This window comes from Olea europaea, unplaced genomic scaffold, assembly GCF_002742605.1.
Source record: "Olea europaea var. sylvestris unplaced genomic scaffold, O_europaea_v1 scaffold3130, whole genome shotgun sequence".
Classification (NCBI taxonomy): domain Eukaryota; kingdom Viridiplantae; phylum Streptophyta; class Magnoliopsida; order Lamiales; family Oleaceae; genus Olea; species Olea europaea.
In genome coordinates, this window is record NW_019250074.1 from 70,960 (window position 1) to 77,973 (window position 7,014).

A 7,014-nucleotide genomic window follows, 5' to 3' on the forward strand; every position below is an offset into this window, starting at 1 on the left:
AGGAAACATGCATGCTGAAATATGAAGAAGGCCAAACTTCTAGAGAGGCCTACAATGGTGAAGAAGATGATAGTATGACAGACATTGAAGTGGAAATCGATCTGGAAGCAGAAAGAAGAAGAAGAGGAGTATCGTACAATACTCTGTTGAAGCAACTACATCGAGAGGGAGTTCGTGAAGTAGACTTATTGGGAGAACCATCTGGGCGTTTTTTCGATTATTACGTGCTGTACGGGACGCCCAAAAGGAAGAAGAGAGTGCCTCGCTCTGAAAAGTATGGATCACCTCCAAGAATAATATCTCATCCCGCAGGTTGGGTAACTGAAGAAGAAGCATTAGAAAACAGTAAAAAGGAAATTCAGGAGACAGAAGCTCAGTGCGATATGCTGCAAGTTGACTTATTACAAAAGGGTAACTCGACGGAGGACAAGCAGGAAATGGAAATAGATGCTGCCAAAAAAGATATTTTTAAGCGACCAGCCATGAAATTGACCAAACACTTGAGGCCATTGTACGTTAAAACTCTAGTTAATGGCATACCAGTGGCAAAAGTGCTTGTCGATAATGGAGCAACTTTAAACATCATTCCATCTAGGATGATGAGGAAATTTGCAAAGACAGAAGGTGATATGATCCCAACGAAAGTCATCCTGACAAGTTTCAATGGAGGAGCAACTTCAGCTAAAGGGGTTATGCCATTGGACATAACTATAGAAACAACTATTAGGACCACAGTCTTCTTTGTAATAGATGGTTCCACTAGTTACAATGTGTTATTAGGAAGAGATTGGATACACTGAAGTCGCTGTATACCCTCATCATTCCATCAGTGCCTAGTTTTTTGGAATGACAAAGGCGAAGCAGAGGTGGTGCAGGCCGATTATAGGCCTTTTGTCGTAGAAGCAAATTCGGTGGAAAGGTTCATGTACGAAGGAAATTATGGACTTGTTAGAGTAGTCCAGGAGAAGAAACTTAGATCGTCGCGCAGAGTGAAGGGTCATTTTCTGTGGATGCACTCACTGAAATGTTCAGTCAGATGAGGACAAACATAGTGGCCCTGGAGGAGCCAGTAATTGGCAAAAGAATAATCAAAGAGTTTTAAATGAGTTGTAAGCAACAAAGACAAATGGCCGATATTCAGGCCTTCAAAGCCAAATTAATGGCTTTCAATAAAGAATGTAAGGATAAGACGAAAGAAGAAGTAGCCTTGAAAGCATTGAGAGACAAATTGGCAGTGTTCGAGTGGGAACGAAGTATTGATCGAGAAGTCAACAAGGTAGATTGTTTAAAAGAAGAAGTGCGTACAAGGGAACTGGACGACGAAGTGATAAGGATTGCCAAGCCTGGATACGCTCAAGCACAAGACCCCCTGACTAAAGTGAATATTGGCAATGAAGGAGAAGATCGCCCAACGTTAATCAGCCAAATGCTCGATCAAGAGGTTAGTGATAAATTAATCGCTTTATTAAAGGAGTACAAAGATTGTTTTGTTTGGGAATATGAACATATGCCTGATTTAGATAGAGATTTGGTGGAACATAGATTATCAACCAAGCCTAATTTTAAATCTCATAGGCATTTCGCTCCTAATGTACTCCCTGAAATTAAGGAAGAGATAGAGCGATTATTAAAAGTAGGCTTTATTAGAACGGTCAGATATGTTGAATGGTTGTCCAATATCATGCCGGTATTAAAAAGAATGGTAAACTAAGGGTGTGCATAGACTTTAGGAATCTAAATATAGCCACACCTAAAGATAAATATCCAATGTCCACAGTAGATTCTTTAGTAGACTCGACTGCCGGATATGTAATGTATTCCTTCATGGATAGGTATTCAGGATACAATCAAATTTATATAGTTGAGGAAGATATATACAAAACTGCCTTTAGATGCCCTGTGTCTCTAAGATGTTTTGAATGGGTAGTTATGCCTTTTGGCCTGAAAAATGCAGGAGCAACTTATCAAAGGGCAATGAATTTGATTTTTCATGATATGATAGACAAGTTTGTTGAAGTGTATGTAGATAATATAGTGGTCAAATCTCTTAAAGAAGAGGACCAGTTTGAACAATTAAAATGTTCATTTGAGCGAATGAAGCAATATAAACTAAAGTTGAATCCCTTGAAATGTGCATTTGGTGTTAATGTATGGAATTTTCTTGGTTTCTTAGTACACAAAAGGGGGATTGAAGTTGATAAAAATAAAGCGAAGGCCATTTTAGAGGCCAAACGACCTAACAACAAAAAAGAATTGCAAAGGTTTTTAGGCCAAGTAAACTTTTTAAGACGCTTTATGTCTAACTGTGCAGGGCGAACTAAAGCTTTTTCGCCGCTTTTAAAGTTGAAAAATCAGGATGAATTCGTCTGAAATGAATTCATCTAAAGACATATTTATCAAGTCCACCAATGTTGGTGTCACCAATCCAAGGACGGCCAATGAAAGTGTATGTATCGGCTGAAGAAGAATCAATAGCTGGAATGGTCGCGCAGGAAGACCAATTTGGTGAAGAAATGGCGATTTATTACTTGAATAGACGGTTAACAAAATGTGAATGTAATTATTCTGCCATTGAAAAATTTACGTCTTACATTGTATTTCACATGTACAAAATTAAGGGTTTATTTACGGCCCGTAACCGTTTATTTAATTTCTAAAGTAAATTTGGTTAAATATATGTTCTCTCGCCCTATTTTGCACCAAATGGTAGGCCTTTGGACGTTAGCTTTATTAGAATTCGAAGTACAATACGTACCTCAAAAGGCAGTCAAAAGTTAAGCTTTGGCTAATTTTCTGGCCGATCATCCATGCCTTGATATGCCTAAAGAAATTGAGTTAGAGATCAATTCATTCGAATTAAAACCTTGGGTTTTATATTTCGATGGATCGAAAACCTCTAAAGGTGCAGGAGTAGGAGTAGCATTGATAAATCCTTTAGGGATTTGTTACAAGTTCGCATTCACTTTGGACAGGATGTGCACCAACAATCAGGCCGAATACGAAGCCTTAATCGTGGGCCTAGAATTAATGATAGATATGGGGGTTGCACATAATCTGGAGTTAAAAAGGGGAGGAAAAGGAAAGAAAGAGGGAATTTAATTCAAAGTATAAAAGAATGAAAAGATGTCCCTTCTGGACATATTTACAGGGTTCAGTGGGTCAATAACTAGCCCATAGCAGCTAGCAGAATGAAGGAAAAATGATAGAGCACAAAGTGATGAAAAATAGGCTCTCAACCACATTTGAGTGAACCAAAGAGGCCCACTGTCAGTGGGAGATGCACCATTCTTCAATTGGAATTGGAGAGAAGTCATGCCTCTATAGAGGGTAGCCAAAAAGAAACAAGATAAATTCAAAGGCCTATCACGCGCCAATTCGTGTGCTATGGGTAAATAGCTCATAGAAGGCTTCATACTTGGCACACACAGAATATATTTACAAAGCCAAATCTGAAGAAAGGCCACACGCTCAGCATGGGAAGGCTCAGTGCTCGAGTGATTATAACAGCTTTGCAGGCTTGAATAGGACTCCGTGAGTTTTTTGTCAAATTTTGGGGCAACACCAGAAATCAAAATACCAGGAAAAATGGTATCGCCTAAAGGTGGTAGATTTACTAGGACCCTAACATCCCTTAAAGTAATGGACATGGGACCAAGAGGGAAAACAAAAATATTATACTCAGAGGACCAAAAACTTAAAGCAATAGGGAAAAACGCTAGATCAAAAATAGGGGGTTGAAGAGAGATTTCTAATAAATCAGAAATCCTAGTGCTATCAAAAATTGCCTTAGTAGAACCATGGCCCACAAGGCGAGCATGCTATCTACAGAAAATAACATCAAATTTAGGCCAAGTGCGAATACCCCTTTCGCGAAGCGGCCTCAGCAGCAAAGAGTTCAGAAACGGAGGGCCTTGAGTACAAGGGAACAGCTGGCCCACCGCCACTTGTTCGACGGCTTCGACGTTGTTGAATGAAGGACCTAGATAGAACTCATTGAGTTCGGCATTGGCTGGTGCAAGGAAGTTCGGAGTTATAAATGATTGAGTGAGGATTTTCTGGAAGTCTTCGAAACTGAAAGAGTCACCAGATTGGGATTGTGAAGCAGCCATTAGGAACGAAATAAAGTTTTGTTGAGATTTGCTTGAGAAACATAGCAGAGAAGCAAGGAGATGAACAGTAATATTGCGAGAGAAAAGCGCAGAACAATGAGGCGTGATTTAGTAGTGCAATAAAATGACGTGTATTTGGGGGTTATAAGGGTTTGCAACGTCGCGCCTTTTCAGGCTATGGAAGAAAATAATGATTGAAATTTTTGGGAATTTCAAATGTTGCTAGGAAACACAAAGTGAATATGGCAAAAATTAATAATTGGTATTAATTCTGCCATATTGGGGGGTAATTGTTAACACGCTAAAAGTGCAACCCAAATCGAATAGCCCGAAGAATGAAGCTCAACTGGGCAATTCAGGACAAAGGCCCAAATAGGGTTATTAATGAATACAGTTGAAGCCCACGAACGCGGTAACACCATCGCCCAAACTTGCAAGACGCCCAAGATCCGAGCGAATGAAGTGCCTTGCAATCGCCCAGAGTTATGACCCTGTTCTCGCCCAAACCTTCGAATCGCCCAGGATCTTAGCAAACATAAGATGTTATGGTTATCCAAAAGTGCAGTTATCGAAGCAGTTATTGAGTAATCTTATCACGTTCCACGATTCAAGGAGTTCAGTTGAAGACGGTTGAGCGACAAAGAGTAGTGGCAGCAGTTAGAGACGGCAGTCCCACGATAAGTTGGCCACCATGAAGAAAGTGGGCAGTTATAAAGCAATTAAGCAGTTTCTAAACGGTTGATCACAAAGAGATCATCAAGGAAATATAAAAGGAAGAAAAGACATAGAGCAAAAAATCCCGAATCAAACACTCTCAAACAGAGAATATGTAATTTCAATTCCTTAGTTTAGACTTAAAACATTTCTTTTCAGTACTCGTATACTTGCACCCCTTGGATGCATTCTGTTTAAGTTCCAATTGTAAAGTCATTGCCAATAAAACACCCCTTTTTTGAACTTTGTCTCAAGAGGTTTGTTCCTTATACAATCGTCTGATCCCTTTTTAATTGTTAGCGACTACCCGCGCGAAACACTACCAATGCCTTACTAAAAGATTTCAAATCTCAAAACCCCATCCCACCAGCAGCCTTGGGCCGAGTCATATTCTTCAATCGAACCCAACATAACTTCCGAGAGTTTGCTTAAAGTTGGATTTAACAATAAAAACTTGCTATGTCAAATATGTTTACATTAACTAAACTGAAGGCATACGAAATAAAATCGTAACAAAATGAAGTTGGATGATGAAAATAAAACTTCACTAGAAGTTGATCGAGAATTAGATTGTCAGTACACTTTTCCCGCCATGCCCTTAACCCATTTCACCTCGTCAAGCCCCAAATCCCCAAACCCACCAAAATGCTGGATGTTCGACAGGGCTACTATGACATCCCAAGACTTTAGTAAGTTTTGTGTTGTGATATACATTTTTTTTTTAGTGAGCTTATAATGCGTTGTACATTTTATGTAACATAATAAAAAGTTTATTAATTATATTATGACCTTATGAAAAGAATTGAATTAAAATTTTGGTTTAAAAACCATGTGGTAAAATTGAGGAAATGAAGTGGTTACCTTTCATTAATTACCTTGCCACTCTAGACATTAAGATGACACATGGCATGGTGGGGTTAGGATAAGGTGGCTACCCTACACTTACCATTTTGCCACCTTAAATACTACAAAGCCAAATGGCATGATAAGGTAAAGTGTGGCAAAATAATGATTATGAAAAAATAAATTAATTGCTAATTTAAATCTAAATTACTACTATAAATAGGGGACAGGGTGAGAAAGGGAAATGCATACAACAAAACAAAAGTCAAGTAACTTTACAAATGTAGCACTTTAATTGTCTTGCAACATTGAAGGTGAGTAGTCTATACCTATTTTTATTCCAAACATATTTATTTTAATTATGTTTTATTGGATTACTTCTTGCTTTTCAAATCAATTATAGATCCAAGATTCTACCTATTGATATTGACATTGCATTGGGTAGTGATTGATATTACTGTTTTTACACCGAATTGGTGTAATTGACTATTGAGCTCATGTATTTTTATTTTCATATTGCGCGCATGGGTAAAAATCAACATCTATAGTTGGGGCCATTGTTTTCCTTACTTATTCAAATTAAAGAAAGATTATAGTATAGATTACTCGCTGAATAAATATATTCACGTTATTTTTTTTTATTGTAGATGATCACGGTCGAATACATGGACTTTACGTCTGGAGAATGGGCGATTTCAGAAGATGGCAAATATTGCATGTTTGTCAAAGAAATCCACACGTGGATGACATATCCAGATTTTTCAGGCTTTAACCACTTTGTAGGAATCCGCTACGACATCGATTACTTTGAAGCCACCACTATGATATACTTATTTTCGGATAGTTTTCCTGGAGAAATAATGTGTCCGGCTGGCTTTTGAGGTATAAATTTTGGTACAAATCGGTTAGTTATCATAGTAAAATATGGTTCTTAGGACGACTTTTGCATAGTGCCACTTTTGATAGGAGAACTTTTGTAATGCAACTTTAGTATATCTACTAGTCTCTAATATACTTTTTGCAATGTAACCAAGTATATAAGAAAAATTTTAATTATCTTATATATGCTTGCTTGCTCCATACTCTACAAATTGTCGAAAGTTTTCTCTCTTCACGAAGTGTACAAAATTTTGAAATTTTTTTACATGGAATTAAGTGAATAAATTGGGATTGTGTCAATTATGGTATCGGGTTGACACAATCCCAATTTACTCATTTAATTTTATATAAAAAGATTTCAAAATTTTGTATACTTCGTGAAGAGAGAAAACTTTTGGCAATTTATAAAGTATGGAGTAGGCAAGCATCAATAAATATAAGATAATTAAAAAAATTTCGTATATACTTG